At 35.6% G+C, this 22,970-nt stretch overlaps 1 long non-coding RNA gene across 1 annotated transcript; it reads left to right on the top strand.

Annotated features, from left to right (window-relative positions):
• The first annotated feature begins 17,527 nt into the window (after nucleotides 1-17,527).
• Nucleotides 17,528-17,975, top strand: LOC129914657 (uncharacterized). The gene is made up of 3 exons (XR_008772224.1): nucleotides 17,528-17,570; nucleotides 17,637-17,808; nucleotides 17,890-17,975. It is a non-coding gene; the product is annotated as an uncharacterized LOC129914657 (long non-coding RNA).
• The last annotated feature ends 4,995 nt before the right edge of the window (nucleotides 17,976-22,970 follow it).

Here is a 22,970-nt window from a genome sequence, read left to right as displayed (position 1 = left end):
AAGATCTCCCATGAATACAATCGAGCAAATTGACCATGAAGTGGAACAATTTATTGCTGATGTGCAACAGGCCGCTGAAGAAAGTACTCCAACATTTTCTAATAGAAGACAAAATGATTTTACAAAAAAGTAAAATTAAAAAAAAAAAAACAACGCAATATGTATGCATTAAATATTTTTTTTATAGAATTTTGGCTATTTGTTTGCAATACCAAATTTTTTTTTCTATACAAAATATTTTTGAGTTGCAATAATTTTTTTTTTTTTATTGCAAATATTTTTGAGTTGCAATAACAATTTTTTTTAGGGCTATTTTTTTTTTGTAATGGAATAAGCGTAGAGAGCATTTTTGTTGCTTGTACTTTTATAAAGTTTAAACAAAGCGCTCCACGCTTTTTGATCTAACCATTTCCAATAAGTCAGTTAAATTACTTTTATAGTGTTTTTATACACTTTTATATAATTTTTAGTGCGTGATAAAAGCGTATTTTTATTTTTTTTTAAATTATACATTTTTTTAACAATCCTGGTCAGGACCATATTTTTACAAATAGCAGCTGAAGATGTGGGTTTTTTTTTTGTCTAAAATTAGTTAATGTCTAGGTCACTCTTGAAACAGCGAAAACTGGCGCTATCGATGAGAAGTAGATGATCGAATCGTCCTAAAAATGCAGGTTCTACTAAAAAAATTTGCAATAAATTTTTTTTAATGCAAAATATTTTTATTTGCAATAAAATTTGATTTTCAATGCAAATATGTTTTAGTTCCAATTAAATTTTTTTTAATGCAAAATATTTAATTGCAATAAATATTTTTTTTAATATGTAAATATTTTTCAGTTGCAATATAATTTTTACTTGCTCTATAGGGCAAGTATTGGTTTCGTGTCAAAAAAATAATTCGAGGTTCAAAAAATCAAAACTAACATTACGACGAGGAGTCTGAAAAGTGGTTTTCGTCATGACGTCCGTCGGTCTGTGCGTCGGTGCGTCTGTGCGTGTGTGCGTCTGTGCGTCTGTGCGTCTGTGCGTCTGTGCGTTGTCAAAAAAAGGTGTACAAGAAGCTGCAGCCTAAACAGGTAGACGAATTTTCTTGAAATTTGGTACAGATGATTATTTCGTAATTTCCAAGGTTTATTTTTTTTTGGTTTTTAATATCTCGCCTAGAACGTATACCTCCCATACAAACTTTTCGAGGTATTGCAATTTTCTCGAAAACGGCTCTAACGATTTTGATTAAATTTAACACAAGTAATGCTGTACGTATATCTAATATAACTGCGTTTTTAGTTTTTCTCAAAAAATACGGATAGTGGAAATATGACAATTTCTTTTTTTAATCGCTAATGTCGGCTCTTCCCGTGTATCGTTAATGAGTTATTGCAATTTTCTCGAAAACGACTCTAACGATTTCGATTAAATTTGGTATTCGTTATAGTCTTAATGAGTCTAACAAAACTGCGTTTTTAGTTTTTCACAAAAATTTCCTAGAACGGTATGGCGTTGCCGTTTTCTGCCAAATTGATGCATTTTTTTAGTTAATGTCGTATATTTCATCAAAGGCTAAGCCAATTTTATTCAAAATTTGCAGACAGATATTTCTTGTCATTTAGAAGTGTAAAATGTAAAAAAAATCTAACATGTTTTGAAAAAAAAAAGTTTAAATGGAATTTTTTTACTTTTATTTTTTTTTTTTTTTTCAAAATTTAAGGAAAATCTTTAATTTCCAATAGTTATCTAAGATATAGATACTTTGAACTACAAGAGCAAGTACGTGCGGCCCCAGTCGTGCATTTTATTTTTTTACATTACCTACCTACTTTTTTTCGTGATCCCTTTTCTCCCGTTTGAGCAGCCAGTCCCTTTCTCTTCTATTATCTTTTCGGAAGTATGAATTCATGCCTTGTTTTTGCATAAATATAAAGCCCCAATCCAATCTGATTCCTCGATTTTGCTAACGATTCGTTGAAATTGAGGTTACCATGTTCCCTCGTAAATATTTACATATTAGTCAAAATCGAGTTCTCCATAAGTTCATCACACCAAGTTCTCCAAAGGAGATGTTTTCGGCTGAGATCATAATTTTAACCGAACAACAAAGACTAGTGTAATTTTTTTTGATAATAGCAGAGCGCGGACACGAAAATATTGTGCTGGTTTTCATTTAAAAAGTCCATGACTTCTTGCCTAAGTCTTCTTTTATTAAAGAGCCCCCAAACCAATATACCGTAGGTTGTCTTTATCCGTAAGGACTTTTTGTCCAAATGGCTGTAATATACACAGATATTTTTTGTATACTAACAAAGCTTCGTCACTAATTCTTCGACTGAAATTCATTTTTAAATCTTTCGTTTGCAGAAACACCCATATCTGAGCTTAGTAAATGAAAATACTAATAAGGCAATCCAGCGAAAGCAACTCCCAACTAAAAGGGCAAGAGCTTTTTTATAGAATTCTTCGGAATAGTTTAAATTAGTTGTTCACAAAAGATGATTCGGATTCCTATCGGAAAAACTTCTGTTACCTACAGTTTCGTTTTTTCAATAATGCCCTGGTGAAAATAAACCTTTTCTCTTCTCTTCTGTATTACTGCCAGCTTCAATGTTGGTTTTGGTTCCCTGGAAAATCCTATTTAAGGAAAAAAGTCTTCTTCTGTAAAACTATGAGATCTCAAACACTTTAGGCAATTTAGCAAGAAATACATGGGCACAAGTCGTATTAAAAATAGAAATGCACTTCCTTGGTAACCCATTTAATATATACAAAAATTTAATGAAGCATTCTTTTTCTTTGTGTATAGATAAAGCTTATTGTGTTGCTTCTTAGTGTTGAAAGAAACTTACATATTTCGAGAGAAAACCCTAATAATATCAACGAAAATATATTTTTTTTCGAAGTCAATATGTAATCAAGTTAATATTGAGTTCAGCACGTAACTTATTCTTTATATCTTCAGTATTTTCACACCCAAATAAAATACACACATAATTCTTTCTTCCTTACGACAAAAAAAAAAAAAAAAACAAGTCACGGCGTAAACGAAGACGCTAGCGTAAAATATAATTGTATAGAACTGAATGTGAAATAACTCACATATACACAAAAAAAAGAATTCCTCCTTCATAACTAGAGGATGTCGAGAATTTGGTTTGGATTCCCCCAGCCCCAACCCAGAATTATTTCATTTCAAATTGTACGTGAGTGCCTGATAAAAAGCAACTATATAAAAGATATATTCACATCCTTTTTTTTTCGTTTCTTTGGCGAATAACAATGCAGAAGATAGATAATAATTCCAATCCCATTGCAATCCATTCAGTAGTGTAAGTAAAGAGGAAGAAAACTTTAACCTTTTTCTTGATGCTTTCAACCATCAGAAGCAAAAATATTAATTTCCTGTTGACTGAGTTCCACTTGCAAGTCCAAATTCACTTATGAGCTTCATATTATTTGAGAATAGACAAACGTTGGTTGGTTTTGGTTGGGGCTGCGTGTTGTAAGCATCGGAGGACTTAAGAGACTTAGAACCTTAGAATCTAAGACGATATTAAAGCAAAAATATATTCTTTTATTAACTAAATTATACGAAATAAAAGTTTCTCCTTGGTGTATGGATAGAGAAAGGTCCTGTGGGATCAATTTATTGTGCATTTATGCTAGTCGCTGTAAGGAAAATATAGTGGGATGTTGGCAAGGCGTACATAATATTTACAAGAGGAAAACGAAGCGTCTTCGTGCAACTTAAAATTGAATTTGTGAACTCATTCAAAATGCTGGCATTAAGGAAAGGATCCATCTTCTGTTCCCTATGGTTTTGTATGTGGTCTTAACAACTTTACCTTTTCCTTTTAAACTTACATAAGCTCTGCATGAGTTCTTCTTTATTTCACGTAAGTTAAAATTAATACGTGAATGCCAGTTACTTACTACTTACTACTTACTACTTACTACTTACTACTTACTACTTACTACTTACTACTTACTACTTACTACTTACTACTTACTACTTACTACTTACTACTTACTACTTACTACTTACTACTTACTACTTACTACTTACTACTTACTACTTACTACTTACTACTTACTACTTACTACTTACTACTTACTACTTACTACTTACTACTTACTACTTACTACTTACTACTTACTACTTACTACTTACTACTTACTACTTACTACTTACTACTTACTACTTACTACTTACTACTTACTACTTAATACTTTCTACTTATTTCTTACTACTTACAACTTACTTTTAATATTATTTTAATGTACAATTGCTGCCAAGGTAACACATTAAAAGTGGGTATAACCTATATCATATTTCTAATCCCTTGTATCCGAAAACCTTTCTTTTGGCTTTCAAGAGCATCATGAAGTGTTCCAAGGTTAATCCTGTTGTCCAGCCCAGATCCGCCCTTATCGTATCCTTAATTACTTTCGTATTATTTTGCTTGAATTTTTTATTTTCGTTTAGCTCGAGACGGATAAATAAATAAAGACATTAAAAACGTAAAGCTCTTGATTCTTAGTGGTAGCACTTTGTCATGTTTTTTAGCGACCGGTGCTGATGGCATCTCAAGAAGAGAAATACAAAAATTTTAAATAAAAAACAAAAAAAAAACCAAACAAAGCAGCGAAAGTTTTTTTTTTTTTTTTTTTCATTTTTTTAATTTAATCAGGAATAAGATTTTACGAGACGGCCGCAAAATTAATGGCCTCAACTTCTGAGTTTACGATTTGGAAAAAAAAATATAAGAACGAATGAAGGTGGAAAAGGCAGTGATCAAAAAGATTCGGCTGCTAGGGTGGATTTAGAGGTTAAGGTAGACAGCAATGGCAAAGTACTCGTACCTATGTGCTATTCAAAATTCATATTTTTAAAAATATTAAGCTAGGGGACATTTTGTTGGGGAAAAAAAAAATGTTAAGTACTGAGAAAGTTTATAGCTTTTTCGTGATATAAATCGAGCCATAGCTATTTGGCGGCTACGATGGCAACAAACGGTGGCGGGTAGCGTTTTGTCACATTATCGGGTTGCTATTTGAAGTAAGATTAACGCCTTAAGGGAAAATTTATTTATGTGAAAAAATATAAATTGTCATGGCTGAAGAAGTTATGATAAATTGATATGCAACGCATATCTAAGCAATTATTTTATTGGTAGGTAACTTTAACATTTAAATTGTGTTTGGTAGAATAATAATATAACTGTAAACTTAATGTGACTTGCTAATGATATATAAATAGGGCTAGACATTTTTTTCAGTAAATTTTATGTAAAGTTTTTGTCATAATGTATTCATTCTGTAGATTTAGTTACTTGTGACAAATTTATGCATGATTTTAGTAAAAACTCACAAGAATAACTTAACAAATAATGGTTGATGGGCTATAATATCTCTGTACAAAATTACCATAAAAAAGAATTGGTTTCAAAAAACACCAGAAAATAGTTTGGAAAAAAAAGGCAGAAATATAGTCGGAAAATGAAATGGAAACTAGGCCAGAAAATAATACATTCTGGCTTAATTTCCACATTTCGTTTTGAAAGAAAAGCCTGAAAATTAATAAATTCTGGTTTATTTTTCATTTTCATTTTGGAAAAACTGCTAGAAAAGTTTTTTATTTTTAATTCTAACAGAAAACTGAAAAATAAGAATAATCTGAAGTGAGCGATTGTGTACCTACTAAGGGGGGAGGATGGGGGCCGGGTCGCGGTGTTCAACTGCTTTGGTTTAAAAAAAAAGACAAAATTATAAAAAACAACAGAGGGGTTGCCTCCGATGGAAGTCAGAATCGGCTTTTTCCATTTTATGAAATGGAAAAAGCACCAGAATTTTTTTTTGAAAAAAATGTCAGAAATTCTAGAAATATTCCCAGAAAAGTTTTGCACTTTTTGAATAGGAAAAAAAATCAGATTTTTTATGAAAAATGTTTTGGCTTTTTTTTTCAAAAAAAAAACTGGCGTAATTACCTATGGCTTATTTTCCGGGAGCCAAAAATGTATCCCAAGCTGACAGCTGAATATTTATCTCTTCACCTCAACAGTGTCAAAAATGTATCCTCGGCTAAATATTTAACCAAATTCCGAAGTGGTTTTCAAATTTAAAAAAATGTTTATTTGCTGCTAAATGATGTTTACGCCCCCTGCACAGAAAACAGAATTCTTGACTGTTTCTCTGCTACACCGAACAAAATTTTATAATAACAGCTATCAAATAAACATTTTTGAGTGACAAAAGTCGTCCAACAATTAAAATATCAATTTTTATATTGGGCAGGTTCAGAAACGTTAGGGACTAGATATTTAGGTAATTTCTCGGTCTCTGATTAGTCAGCGGGTTTTTAAAAAAATTTTGAAATTTTTTTTTTGAAAAATCAAATTTTCGAGAACGGGACATTGAATTTTTTTAAATTTTGGTTTTAGATGTTGATTAGTGATTTCTACAAAATGGCATACCAATTTTATTTTAAAACTTTTTTTCCAAAAATTATTTATAAAAAATTTGTTTTAAAAAAAACGGCTCTAACAATTTTGAAAATTTTTTTTCTAATAATGCATGTTAATATATCAATCAAAACTACATACTCTTTTTGGGGGGCAATTTAATTTCAGATTTTATTTTTTATTTTTTAAACGAATTTTATTTTTTTTTTCCAAATTTCTATATAAAAAGTCTCAAAAATTTAAGCAACTTTAACTCTAAGAGCAAGTTCGTGCGACCCAGTCGTGCATTTTATTTATTTAATTTTAGGTGGATAGTAAACATTTCACTTTGACAATTAAAATATCAATGTTGACTAGATTTTACGTTTTAGATTATTATAATGATATTTCTATCTTTTTCTTTTTTATTATTTTTACTATTTTAAGTATTTTCTTTCTTTTTTCAATACATTACTGAAAGTGAATATTCTTTATAAAATAGTGGTGATATTATTTTTTCTATTACACTGGTTAACAAAATTAAACTTTTTTGTTGTTGCCGAAACAAAAATATACTTTTCTGAAGATTTTCGGTGTGTTGAACTCGAATCCGAAGTCAAAAAAAATTCATCAGCTCCCGTTTTTGAAATATTACCGTTAGAAAATGCAGTACTTCGGACCTTATTCATTTATATAAGTAAAATTGTTTGAGCATTTTTAGTAACGGTTTTTATAAGAACTATTTTCCACCTTTTTAAATCTGTTTAAATCTTTCCGATATCTTTTTTACTGCCCGAGATATCCTCAGTTGTTTGGTATTTTTATAAATTTAATAACGTCATTATCTCCTTTATGATATATGAAGCCAAACCCACTTACTTCATTTTAAGATATCTCGGGCAATACAAAAGATATTGAAAAGATTTAAACAGGTATCAAAAGATGGAAAACAGTTCTTATAGAAACCGTAACTAAATATGCTCAAACAATTTTCCTTATACAAAAGAATAAGGTCCGAAGAACTCAAAAAAACGTTTTATTGCATTTTCTAACGGTATTATCTCAAAAACGGAAGCTGATTAATTGTTTCTGACTTCGGATTCGAGTTCAGCACACCGAAAACCTTCAGAAAAGTATATTTTTGTTTCGGCAACAAAACCCTTGTAAACCAGTGTTATAGTTGAAAGGTATGATTGTTTTGTTTTCTCAGTAAATCATACATTTTACTTCGAAAAAACACAATAAAGTTCCTCTAAAATAGTACACATAAAGAGTTTTGTATATAATATTTTTCAATAATTTGGAATGAGAAATTGATATGAAAAATTGATAAAAAATAAAATATCAAAAAAAAATTCAAAAATGTGATATTTAAATATCATCCTGATAATAAAAATATTGTTTTAATATTTTTAATAATCATAAAACACATTTTATAGAGCATTTATTTCTGATATTTAAAAAATGTTAAATTGATATTGTTTTTTTTCGGTGTAGGTACAGATAGTATGTACTTAGGGAAAAGAATCGAAATGAAACCAGAGTCGAACTCTACAGGGAAAAAAACAAATATCAAGTTAGGGTTAAAAGATTTGAAATTCGAAAGTGAAATTCGAGAAACTCATATTTTTGGAATTTTTATGTTTTCAAAAATGGAATACATACCTATCTATTAGGTAAACCTAACTTTAAGAAGGACAAAGCTTATTTTTATTATTTTTTAAAGAGATACCTATTTAGGAATTGAATTTTCGACAAATATCAGCACTTTTATATCTTAGAATAAATGATGAGTTAAATAAGCTGCTCTAATATATTTAAAAAAACAAGTTTGTTACCTTAAACTACCGAAGTTAATACATAAATAACTTAATTAATATTATTTGTTTAACTTTTTAGCAAATCATTGTTCCAAAATTCTATCAAACAACTTATTTTTCAACCAATTAAGTTAAAAACAAAAATTACAAAAGAAATCATTCAAGATAACTACACAAAGTCAACAAGCACATTAATTTTGACGATTATCTTACTTTGGTGACTGCAAAGAATGTTCACTCATAGAACTTTCTATTTTTTTTTTTTTCTTGTATTTTATTGAAATTATGTAAAGACTTCCTTGGTAAGAATTTTAATTATTTCAAAAAGTTGACTGAGTTGATAACGAGCTAGCGCTTGACTGAACTCAAATGTAATTTGGTTTTCAAATTAAAACAAATTATTTCGAACGCAAAAATTCTTCAACCTCAACAGCCTTGCAATTAAATCTCACAAAGTCCATTACACTAAGCGAAGAAATAATAAGAAGGACGGGCCATAGAATCATTTGAAGCAATTTTCATTTAGACAAGAAAACAACAAAACTTTTATTCTTCTGCTTCTTCTTCTTTTCGTTAATCACTCGTCTCTCTTTGTCTCACTTCAAATACGACAAAGACAAGACAAGACAACACACAATACGAGTAATGTAAAACTTCTCGCTTTCCTAATTTGATCGTAAAAAATCATTTACCGTGAATCGAAATTTGCGTAGCCATTACCTTGTTCTGGAGTTTTCACACTCAATTTGATGTCGTAAAAAATTATATTTCCCACCAAGGCGTTCCTTTTTGCTTGTTCCGATCGTTTTCACTTCCTCTATTACATCCGCCGCCACCGTCATTCAAATTCCGAGATGACCAATTTCATCTACTATAATCGTATGGATGAGGGAACCAGGGTGTGTCCTTGTTCCTGCATCACATGAAAATATTGGTATATGAATGTTAAACGATAAAATTACATTAATAAAGTCAAACGTTTAACTTTGGTTAATCTTCAGCTAAGAGTGATTAGAGAGCCAAGACACAGAGAGGTGACGAAACTAAAGCTTAAAAAGGACAATCTCTATGCAATGGAGACGAACGAAGTTCACGGAAACACCCTTGGGAAAAATCAAAAGTTGAATTTTTTGTTCCGGTCATTCGCCACGTTCGTTGCTGCCCTCTCGTTGGCGTTGTTGTGAGATGTAAGGGAAATTTTTTAACGACTTCCATTTTTATCGAAATTGAATTAATAAATGAGGAGAAAATCAAATAAGGATGACTTCATTTTTGTTCGTTTTCTGTTTTGTAAAGAAAAACTCCAATAAATTTTGTGTTTTCTTTTTTTTACAATTGTTGTCCTGTTAGCTTCATTTCATTCAATTAGGTAATTATGTTATTATGCATCAACGCATACAATTCAGATAGAAACAGGGCAGTGAAGGTGTAGGAAATCAATGTTAAGAATAAGGTGGGCTTCAGAAAAATCAGGATTCAGGAATAACGTGGGCCCAAGAAATTATTTGAATAAATTTATATTCTTTGAGATGAAGTCCAGAAAAGAGGAAACGGATCTACTCGTAGTTATCAGCATACTCTTTAGACTTAAGCTTAGAGCATGGTTTGAAATACTAAAGTGACCACTTTTCTTATTTCATCAGTAAGGGATCATCCTAAATTTGTTTAAGAAATGAAATGCATTTTAAATTAATAAATGATGATTTTTTTTTTATAACTAGATTTGTGTCGACTCTCAGAGCATAAACATGAATTTTTTTGTGACACAAAGCGACACAATGCGACACAATGCGACACAACGCAACACAACGCGACACAATGCGACACAATGCGACAAAATGCGACACAATGCGACACAATGCGACACAATGCGACACAATGCGACACAATGCGACACAAAGCGACACAACGCGACACAATGCGACACAACGCGACACAATGCGACACAATGCGACAAAATGCGACACAATGCGACACAATGCGACACAATGCGACACAATGCGACACAAAGCGACACAACGCGACACAATGTGACACAATGCGACACAATGCGACACAATGCGACACAATGCGACACAATGCGACACAAAGCGACACAACGCGACACAATGCGACACAATGCGACACATAGCGACACAACGCGACACAATGCGACACAACGCGACACAATGCGACATAATGCGACACAATGCGACACAACGCAACACAACGCAACACAATGCGACACAATGCGACACAACGCAACACAACGCGACACAATGCGACACAACGCGACACAATGCGACACAATGCGACACATAGCGACACAACGCGACACAATGCGACACAACGCGACACAATGCGACATAATGCGACACAATGCGACACAACGCAACACAACGCAAAACAATGCGACACAATGCGACACAACGCGACACAATGCGACACAATGCGACACAACGCGACACAATGCGACACAATGCTACACAATGCGACACAATGCGACACAATGCGACACAACGCGACACAAAGCGACACAATGCGACACAAAGCGACACAACGCGACACAATGCGACACATAGCGACACAACGCGACACAATGCGACACAAAGCGACACAACGCGACACAATGCGACACAATGCGACACAAAGCGACACAAAGCGACACAAAGCGACACAACGCGACACAATGCGACACAATGCGACACAATGCGACACAATGCGACACAAAGCGACACAATGCTACACAATGCGACATAATGCGACACAAAGCGACACAACGCGACACAATGCGACACAATGCGACACAATGCGACACAATGCGACACAATGCGACACAAAGCGACACAACGCGACACAATGCGACACAATGCGACACAATGCGACACAATGCGACACAATGCGACACAATGCGACACAACGCGACACAATGCTACACAATGCGACACAATGCGACACAAAGCGACACAACGCGACACAATGCGACACAACGCGACACAAAGCGACACAATGCGACACAAAGCGACACAACGCGACACAATGCGACACATAGCGACACAACGCGACACAATGCGACACAATGCGACACAAAGCGACACAAAGCGACACAATGCGACACAATGCGACACAAAGCGACACAAAGCGACACAAAGCGACACAACGCGACACAACGCGACACAATGTGACACAATGCGACACAATGCGACACAATGCGACACAATGCGACACAATGCGACACAAAGCGACACAACGCGACACAATGCGACACAATGCGACACATAGCGACACAACGCGACACAATGCGACACAACGCGACACAATGCGACATAATGCGACACAATGCGACACAACGCAACACAACGCAACACAATGCGACACAATGCGACACAACGCAACACAACGCGACACAATGCGACACAACGCGACACAATGCGACACAATGCGACACATAGCGACACAACGCGACACAATGCGACACAACGCGACACAATGCGACATAATGCGACACAATGCGACACAACGCAACACAACGCAACACAATGCGACACAATGCGACACAACGCGACACAATGCGACACAATGCGACACAACGCGACACAATGCGACACAATGCTACACAATGCGACACAATGCGACACAATGCGACACAACGCGACACAAAGCGACACAAAGCGACACAACGCGACACAATGCGACACAATGCGACACAAAGCGACACAACGCGACACAATGCGACACAATGCGACACAAAGCGACACAAAGCGACACAAAGCGACACAACGCGACACAATGCGACACAATGCGACACAATGCGACACAATGCGACACAAAGCGACACAATGCTACACAATGCGACACAATGCGACACAAAGCGACACAACGCGACACAATGCGACACAATGCGACACAATGCGACACAATGCGACACAATGCGACACAATGCGACACATAGCGACACAACGCGACACAATGCTACACAATGCGACACAATGCGACACATAGCGACACAAAGCGACACAACGCGACACAATGCGACACAATGCGACACAATGCGACACATAGCGACACAACGCGACACAATGCTACACAATGCGACACAATGCGACACAATGCGACACAATGCGACACAATGCGACACAATGCGACACAATGCGACACAATGCGACACAATGCGACACAATGCGACACAAAGCGACACAATGCGACACAAAGCGACACAATGCTACACAATGCGACACAATGCGACACAAAGCGACACAACGCGACACAATGCGACACAATGCGACACATAGCGACACAACGCGACACAATGCGACACAATGCGACACATAGCGACACAACGCGACACAATGCTACACAATGCGACACAATGCGACACAAAGCGACACAACGCGACACAATGCGACACAATGCGACACATAGCGACACAACGCGACACAATGCGACACATAGCGACACAATGCGACACATAGCGACACAATGCGACACAATGCGACACAAAGCGACACAACGCGACACAATGCGACACAATGCGACACATAGCGACACAACGCGACACAAAGCGACACAATGCGACACAAAGCGACACAATGCGACACAATGCGACACAAAGCGACACATAGCGACACAACGCGACACAATGCTACACAATGCGACACAATGCTACACAATGCGACACAATGCGACACAATGCGACACAACGCGACACAAAGTGACACAAAGCGACACAATGCGACACAACGCGACACAATGCGACATAATGCGACACAATGCGACACAACGCAACACAACGCAACACAATGCGACACAATGCGACACAACGCGACACAATGCGACACAATGCGACACAACGCGACACAATGCGACACAATGCTACACAATGCGACACAATGCGACACAATGCGACACAACGCGACACAATGCGACACAATGCGACACAAAGAGACACAACGCGACACAATGCGACACAATGCGACACAATGCGACACAATGCGACACAATGCGACACAATGCGACACAAAGCGACACAAAGCGACACATAGCGACACAACGCGACACAATGCGACACAACGCAACACAACGCAACACAATGCGACACAATGCGACACAACGCGACACAATGCGACACAATGCGACACAACGCGACACAATGCGACACAATGCTACACAATGCGACACAATGCGACACAATGCGACACAACGCGACACAATGCGACACAATGCGACACAATGCGACACAATGCGACACAACGCGACACAATGCGACACAATGCGACACAAAGCGACACAACGCGACACAATGCGACACAACGCAACACAACGCAACACAATGCGACACAATGCGACACAACGCGACACAATGCGACACAATGCGACACAACGCGACACAATGCGACACAATGCTACACAATGCGACACAATGCGACACAATGCGACACAACGCGACACAATGCGACACAATGCGACACAATGCGACACAAAGCGACACAACGCGACACAATGCGACACATAGCGACACAACGCGACACAATGCGACACAAAGCGACACAACGCGACACAATGCGACACAATGCGACACAAAGCGACACAAAGCGACACAACGCGACACAATGCGACACAATGCGACACAATGCGACACAAAGCGACACAATGCTACACAATGCGACACAATGCGACACAAAGCGACACAACGCGACACAATGCGACACAATGCGACACAATGCGACACAATGCGACACATAGCGACACAACGCGACACAATGCTACACAATGCAACACAATGCGACACATAGCGACACAAAGCGACACAATGCGACACAATGCGACACAATGCGACACAATGCGACACATAGCGACACAACGCGACACAATGCTACACAACGCGACACAATGCGACACAATGCGACACAATGCGACACATAGCGACACAACGCGACACAATGCGACACAATGCGACACAAAGCGACACAACGCGACACAATGCGACACATAGCGACACAACGCGACACAATGCGACACAACGCAACACAACGCAACACAATGCGACACAATGCGACACAACGCGACACAATGCGACACAATGCGACACAACGCGACACAATGCGACACAATGCTACACAATGCGACACAATGCGACACAATGCGACACAACGCGACACAATGCGACACAATGCGACACAATGCGACACAATGCGACACAACGCGACACAATGCGACACAATGCGACACAATGCGACACAATGCGACACATAGCGACACAACGCGACACAATGCTACACAACGCGACACAATGCGACACAATGCGACACAATGCGACACATAGCGACACAACGCGACACAATGCGACACAATGCGACACAAAGCGACACAACGCGACACAATGCGACACATAGCGACACAACGCGACACAATGCGACACATAGCGACACAATGCGACACATAGCGACACAATGCGACACAATGCGACACAAAGCGACACAACGCGACACAATGCGACACAATGCGACACATAGCGACACAACGCGACACAAAGCGACACAATGCGACACAAAGCGACACAATGCGACACAATGCGACACAAAGCGACACATAGCGACACAACGCGACACAATGCTACACAATGCGACACAATGCGACACAACGCGACACAAAGCGACACAATGCGACACAAAGCGACACAATGCGACACAATGCGACACAATGCGACACAAAGCGACACAACGCGACACAATGCGACACAATGCGACACAATGCGACACATAGCGACACAACGCGACACAATGCTACACAATGCGACACAATGCTACACAATGCGACACAATGCGACACAATGCGACACAATGCGACACAACGCGACACAAAGTGACACAATGCGACACAATGCGACACAATGCGACACAACGCGACACAATGCGACACAATGCGACGCAATGCGACACAATGCGACACAACGCGACACAAAGCGACACAATGCGACACATAATATAATTTCTTATCGAATTCGCAAAACAAGTTTTGGTTAACAGATTCGAGTTGACAACGAACAGGCTTATCTATTTATGTAAAAAAAATTACAAATTTATTTTTTTCGGATTTTCGAGAAAAAATCAAGGTTAAACCCTTGCCTAAAAAAAATACAATTTCAAAAATGTTGTCCAAATCAATGGAAAGAGATATCAAATGAAAAGTCTCCTTAAGCTCTATTCATAGCTGAAAACCAAAAGTTTCTCGAAGGTCTGGTTGCTGAATTATATGCAATCGAAGTATTATTATTATTTTTTTTTTTTTTTGTTTTTATCCAGAAGCGTAAGGAGATTTTCCAAAACCTTAAATATTTTGCCTGGTTTTGTATCCTATTCGATGGATATGGATTTTGGTATCAAAATTATTTTCAAAATCTTGTCTTACTCCTTGCGTGCGTTGAAATCTTAGAACCAACAAGTTTTGAATTAAAAAACCCCTACACCAATTAAATAATCATCACCTTCAAAAAAAAAAGCACAAACCAACAATGCAACATTAACTGAAAACTAACAAATCAACTGGCCAGATGAGAACTCTTGCTGCAGCTTCAGTTTTCTATAGGGTTTTTGAGGTTACCCTAAAACAAATTTAATGTTACCACTTAAAATGGAGAGAAGAAAAATAGAGAGCTAAATTCTTGGTAAATGTTTCCCTTTTGTTTTGCCCCAAAAACACTCGCCTCTAGGTTATATTAATTGCTAAATAAATTAATTTTATTTGAATTTGAGGTGGGACTAGTTTGCATTTGTTCTCAATTTTATTGCTCTATGGTGCCGCTTTTAAACAATTTTTAGAACCTAAACAAAAGGTGTAGGTAGTATTATTGTGAGTCCCTTAACCAAAAGCTATAAATATATCCCCAAAAATGTACACAAGAAGGGTTCAACATAAAAGTATAGAAATTTATTAAAATCCTACATATGACCTAAAACATATTAAATGAATTAAACAAAACATATAAAAATATCAGTAAATTTATATGTCAACACATATTCTCGAACTGTGCCAGTGCCATTGCCATCAGTGAGTGTTTTAAAAAACAAAACACGCAGTTGATGGTATACATCGGTATCGTACATCTACAAAAACTTGTTATATAGTTATTTTGTAGCGCGCATTATCAAGATCAAGGATATGGAAGGACCTCCGCGTCGCACAAACAGCTTCCATTTTCCTTTGTGTTGTGTGTATGGAATTTAATAAACTTCTTGCTTCCGGTTCCGCCCTTTTGAGTCACTTCGTGGAAAAAGAGTCTCTTGCAGCAGAAAACAGCAGAGTATACAGTATAGTTGTGGTTTGGAGATGGTAAATAACGAAAGTTACTATTTTCAAAATTAAATAAAATTACAGCTTAAGATGCTTGCGGTTTTCATTATATATTATGTGTAGGTTTTGAGTTTGTGTTTTTTGGTGCCTTGTTGTTGTACAATTACAAAAGGAAAGAGTACATTTTGTTTGGGCTTGGGCTTGGTGGCACTCTCTCTGCCACTCTGGGGGTATTGTTGTGTGTTGCGAATGAGACGATCTGATAAGATTACAGCGAGTATGAAATTGGTTTTCAGACAAAATGAATTCTTTGACGTGAAATTATGACTTCAGTTTCCTTTTGACATTATGTAACTGAAAGCTTACACAAAAGGGTATTAGTATATACATTTTGAAAGACAATATAAATGGAAATAATGTTTAAATTGAAAGGATATAGACGCTTTTGTATATTAAAGTACTTTGGGGTATTCAGTCAAATACAATCTGTAAAGCAAAACAACTAAAGTTGCACAGTGTTTATTTTAAAGTATTTACTTATTCCAAGACTACAAAAGACAGATAGCTACCACCTTTAAGAGTACGTTTCAAACTGTACGGTATCGCGGCACTGGCTAACAAAACATTTCTAAGAAGTTTTGCATCGATAATAATATCCCAGATATATGCATTTTGGCATTCTTATGCATGCACTGCTGAAGCCTTGTAAGATATTCATGCCTATTACCGAAGACGCAGAAGCACTGCGGCGGGAATGAGAGTCACTTTCGTCAGATTTTATATTACTGAACTCACGCCGGTGCGGAAGTGATAGAATGACATTTGACATATGTCAGTAAGCAGTTTAGGGTGGTTTCGTGGATCGGTAATACAGTTTATTCCGGGGAGTTAACGAATTGAAATTTGATGCGGTTGCGGATCGAGTAGATTCCCGGGGAGTGCATCGCTGCGTCTTCGGTAATAGGCATGATTATTTTCCCCTCAACAATTATCAAGTTATACCGTGGAATTTTTAGTCAAAGTCAAGAAAACATTTGACAGCGTTTGGGTAAAAGCCCTTTCTTATAAACCCAACTTTACACCTTTTTCCTAAAATAATATTTTATTTCTACAGAATTTGTTTGCTCATTTAAGGAGCTATCAGTGAAGTGTATCACTGATACACTAGCAAGAGTTGCTCAAGGCTTTTTGACTGGAGCTTCAATTCTTTGACAGAAAAATTCAGATATCTATCGGACTCTTCTTCAATCAATGGAAATAGAAATATTACAGCAATTCTTTACTAAGTTAGTAAGAACTTTAATCAATGTTTTTTTTTTTTGAAAAGATGTGAAAAATGTGTTTTAATTCTCACATACAATTTTTAGCCCACCTTGCCCGGAACTATAACAAAAATACGAAATGCACACCCAAATTTATACTTTTTTCTCGTAAAGCAACCATTTTGGGCGTGATTAAACATAAAATAAAATATGAAAATTCATTGATTCAATTTAAAAAAATTGATTTTTCCAACCTAGAGGGACTTTGCTGCGGCAATTCCAACAAATTACATCACTTTTTTCGTTAGCTTACCCTTAGTTCAAAAATTATGACAAAAAAAACACACACCATATTTTATATTTGTAGTAACTTTTGAAAAATGTTTTGATATATTTTACTAAGCATTTAGCTTTTCCAGGCTAACCAAAAAAATCAAAGATTTTTACTATTGAAAAAATAACTGTATTTTGTTTTAAAATGAAACAGGAATGTTATATGGCCTATCTTCAATCAAGTAAGCATTCTAAGTCATATAAACAACATTTGAGGCGCAATATGCCCTTACCAGTGGATTTACTTTATTTAAATTCTATGCGGAGTTTTGTATTAACGACATACATAAGTCCAAAATCGTCGTTTTGAGATAAATGCATTCTAAAGTTAGAAAAATTCCTCCAAATCCAGTTCTATTTAATACAAATATATTGGAAAGCATTTTTTTTTAAATAATAATATTTACACATGTTGTTTTGACCAAATAAGAACTAGATTATTTCGAGTTATGACCTTAGTGCCAATATTGGAATTTTTTAAGAATTTAAATTTTTCGGACTTACCGCTATTTACTTTTGTTTTTTATTTTTGTTTTTTTTTTTTTTTAACGAATCAATCGATTAAAATATTTCCCGTCATTTCCGTCATTGATCAAAAAGCAAAGGAACTGAGTTGTGCTGTTTTGACCAACCACTTATTTAAAAGTTTAAGAATTTTTGCTTGGTCAAAACAGCACAAGTTGAAGATATGCCATTATAATCAAACACAATTTAAAATAAATTGCACGACTGGGGTCGCACGTACTTGCTCTTATGGTAAAAGTTACTCTAATGTTAAAGTTTTTCATTGAATAAAATAAGGGAAGATTTAAAATTTGATATTTTCACGGAATTTCGTTAGTGGTGCAAAAAAAATAAAATCTGTTTTTATAAATACATAATTAAATGCCGTTTAAATGATCTTTTACAAAAAACTAAGTAGTGCCATTTTATTTCTAGTATAAAAAGGAATTTTTAGAAAAAAAATTTTCGAAAATCGTTAGAGCCGTTTTTTAAAAAAATAATTTTTTCTATATAAAAATTTTCTAACGTTTTTTTAAAAAATAAATTTTTCTATATACAAATTTTCTAACATTTTTCAAAAAAAAAGTTGATATGCAATTTTGCATAAATAATTAATTTACACATAAAAACAAAATTTCAAAATTTTTCACCAACTCGTTTCCAAAAAATTGATTTTTCAAAAAAAAAAATTTGAAATATTTTTTAAAAATCCAAAAATGTGTTTTTTGAAAAATTAAAATTTTTTTTAAATAATGATTGTTTAAACGTTTCTGTAATAAAAAATTTGGTCTTAATCTGTTTCGTCGTTTTTGAGAAATTCATAAATCCAAAAAACCGTTCTATGGCAGGAACCGTTAATAACGGTACAAAAAATATTTTTTTTATTATCAAAGGAGGCTCTTATCTGTAACAGTAAGCAGAAAAATTTGAATCAAAATCGTTAGAGCCGTTTTTGAAATAAATCAACTTTTCTTTTTCCGTTATATGACAGGTACCGTTAGTTTTGGTCCTAAAAAAAAACTTCAATTTCTCCTCTAGGGAATCACCCAAAACTGTTAACTACCAAGTTTGAAGAAAATCGCTTCAATAGTTTAGGCTGTAGCTCGAGGTTCTTACAGACAGACAGACAGACAGAATTGCCGGACCCACTTTTTTGGCATTCTCCATCATCGTAATGTCATGTAAAATTGTTATCTCGAGTTCGATTTTTTTTACGAATCCTAAACTTGCCCTATAGTACCTATATCGCAAGTAAAAAAAAGCAGTTAAGTGTGATTAGGGCCATTGAATATCTTTGGAACTAGTTTACTTAGAGTTACCTATGTTGTTAAGACCAAACGAAAATAGATTTTTTTTTTAAATAGCTCTGCATACTTACCTCATTTTCGAAAAAAATGGACTTATGCTGTTAATACCAAAACTCCATAGAATTATAAGTTAACAGGGTCACTGTGGTGTATGCGTACTATTTTTTTTAAATTTTTTTGTGAGGTGAAAAAAAAAAAACGAATGCTTCTCTAATTTTTAAACTAAGCGTAGGATAGCGAAAATAAAAATTGAGCTATCCTGGGCTAACCTTTGGGCAAACAAACCAAGGTTTTAAACTAACAATTTTTTTCACAAGAAAAAAATCTCAATTTTTCTGATATGAAAAAAAGTTTTTGGTGTATCTTTTAAAAAAATAGTGGATTAGAAAAAAAAAGTTGGGCTATCCTGGGCTAAGGTTGGGCAAACGAACCATAGTGCAAAACCAACAATTTTTACACTGAATACAAAAAATTATTTTTTATAATACCTATTTAAGGTGAAAAAAAAAAATAATTCCGTTACAATTTTAGAACTAAGTGTGGGCTAGCGAAAAAAACCTTGGGCTAACATTGCGGAATCAAAAAAAATATAGCATTTGGAGTTGCCAATTTCACATAGCCCTGCTCTCATCATTTTTACTCCCAAAGGAACAAGCATCTTTGATTATTAAAAACTAAGAGCTAGCAAATATTTTCTGGCATCTTTTCACTAAACTAACTTTTTTATATAGCCTTTCTTTAACTTCGTCAGCCAATTAAAACAAAAAGTATCAATCGAGTGTACTTTGGATATGGGAAAAGTAGGCTGGTAACAAATCAAACGGACAAGGTCAAATATTAAAAAAAAACTACAACCACGCGCTGTCATTTATCTAAACACATCCTCGAAAGTGACTTCTTTTTAAACTTTTCTCTCCTATAAGTAAAGAAAATTAGATGAGCACCTTGTCAACTTTTTGAAAAGAAAAAATCAAACATAAAAACACCATCTGTTACAGCATTGCCATACACAAAAAAAAAACAAGCAAAAAAACTTTATCCTTGCACACACATCATATATTATATAATATGAGTTTCTAACAGTCACCGAGATGCAACTTTAAAGAACACTTGGTTTTTAAATGCATTTCATAAACTACACTAGAAGTTTCCACTTGAATGAAGTTCCATAGGGAGCTCATACTTGCATAATATAAACTCTTTCACAAGAAAAACTTATTGCTCTCTCTCGAAATGTAGTCTATATGCGATTATTCCCAATTGTATAACCTAACCAACCAACTTTCAATACGCCGCCGCTGCCGCTCACACCATGGTAATATAATATCATGAGCTATTAAGCAAGCTCCTTTTATATGTAGTTCTAAGCGTTCATTCTGCATATATTGCCAAATGTCCTTATATCATACCATCTTCCAAGTTCCCTCACACACATGTCCTTTTCAAATAATATTTTGAGGGTGAGAAACTTTATCCATCTTCCGGTACGTGCATAAATCAATAGAATTTTGAAAAGTCCTTTTCAAAAGCAAGAGTTCGAAATTTCCTCCAGTGCCTTCGGATTTCGAAAATTCGGATGCTAAAGGGACACCACACAATTCACAAAATGAATTCACTGTGACGAATAGTTTGGTATATACGATGACGACGACGACGTACAAGAGGAGATATATATGTATATGAAGTTTCCTGAAGTTTACTTATCGATTGGAAAATCCATCTAAATGCATAATCCTTTTGGCGAAATATTATTCAGATTTTTGTCACAGGATGTGGCAGGTGTTAGGATATTAGGGTTCCAGAAATGCACATAACCTCAAATCACCGTGACACCACGTGGTTTGGAAATAGTCAAATTGATCGAAAATGACCAATATATATGCATGTGAAAGGTAGTTTAGTTGCGTAAAATGGTCAACACTTGCTGATTAGGTTTTTGGGGGCAGACAATCACATCATTTCAATTAGAGCCCGCATGCAGCCTATGGCACAATTGACAGACATGCACTTGAATGGGTGAAACTGCTGCCCTTTGGATGCAGCATATACAGATGAATGATGTATTGATGTCGAGTACAGGATGTGTGGACAACACGTTTATAATTCCAGTGACCAAAGGTAGAAAGGCAGAAGAGGTGTAGGATGTTATACCAAAGGTAGCAATAGAAATTCTGACTAACAGCCCCTGCCACTACTACTACTTGATGGCTGATGTGTCAGTGTCCGGTCAGTAAACGATGGGTTTACTTCATTCAACCATTGAATCAATGGACTCTCTTTTACGACCATAGGAGACGGAATGGCTAACACCGTCACACACTGGTCGATATCTTGATGTGAATGCTTGCTTCGCATCAAAGGATTTTTGCTCTGCTCCTCTGAATAAGGATATTTTTCTTTTGCTTGGTTCTGCGATTGATTTTAAATTCTTGTGAATTCATTTGACACCAAGGGACACTCGACTCCATGTGCGTTGCTTTTTTTGTGTGTTCGTTTTTTTTTTGCCAACAAACATTCAGTGCCAGTTCATTTTTTCAAGTGGATTGGTGAAAACAATCGGATGTCCTTCGGAGAAATTTAGTGATGATGTGGGATCTTTTATTTGACAAAGTATTGACAACGATATGATTGATTGCTATTTGGTTTTTTTTTGAAAAAGAGTTAAAAGGGTAGTTAGTTATTTACAAGTTTAGTGATGTTGTTTGGGAATGAAAAGATGTGTATATATTTCCCTTTTGGTAATTGGGATGACTTAGTCTTTTTTTAATCAATCTCAATAGAAAAAAATATTCAAGATTGGGTGTTAAGTTCAACTGATATTGCTAGAGATAAAAACTGAGCAGCTGTTCATTTACCTTCCATAAATGCCAGTATCAGAATGTTATCATTTTGGTTATTGGTATTTGGTATATGGTTTTTGGGTATTTGGTATTTTGTATTTGGTTTTAGTACAGGTAAAATAGTACATAAAATCAAGAAATAAAAAAAAAATTGTTACACTCATGAAACTTGGCAAAAAGTTTCCTTTTGGGATAAGAACCA

This window comes from Episyrphus balteatus, chromosome 3, assembly GCF_945859705.1.
Source record: "Episyrphus balteatus chromosome 3, idEpiBalt1.1, whole genome shotgun sequence".
Classification (NCBI taxonomy): domain Eukaryota; kingdom Metazoa; phylum Arthropoda; class Insecta; order Diptera; family Syrphidae; genus Episyrphus; species Episyrphus balteatus.
Note: the sequence above shows the minus strand (reverse complement) of the source record. Positions and strands in the feature narration are given on the sequence as shown.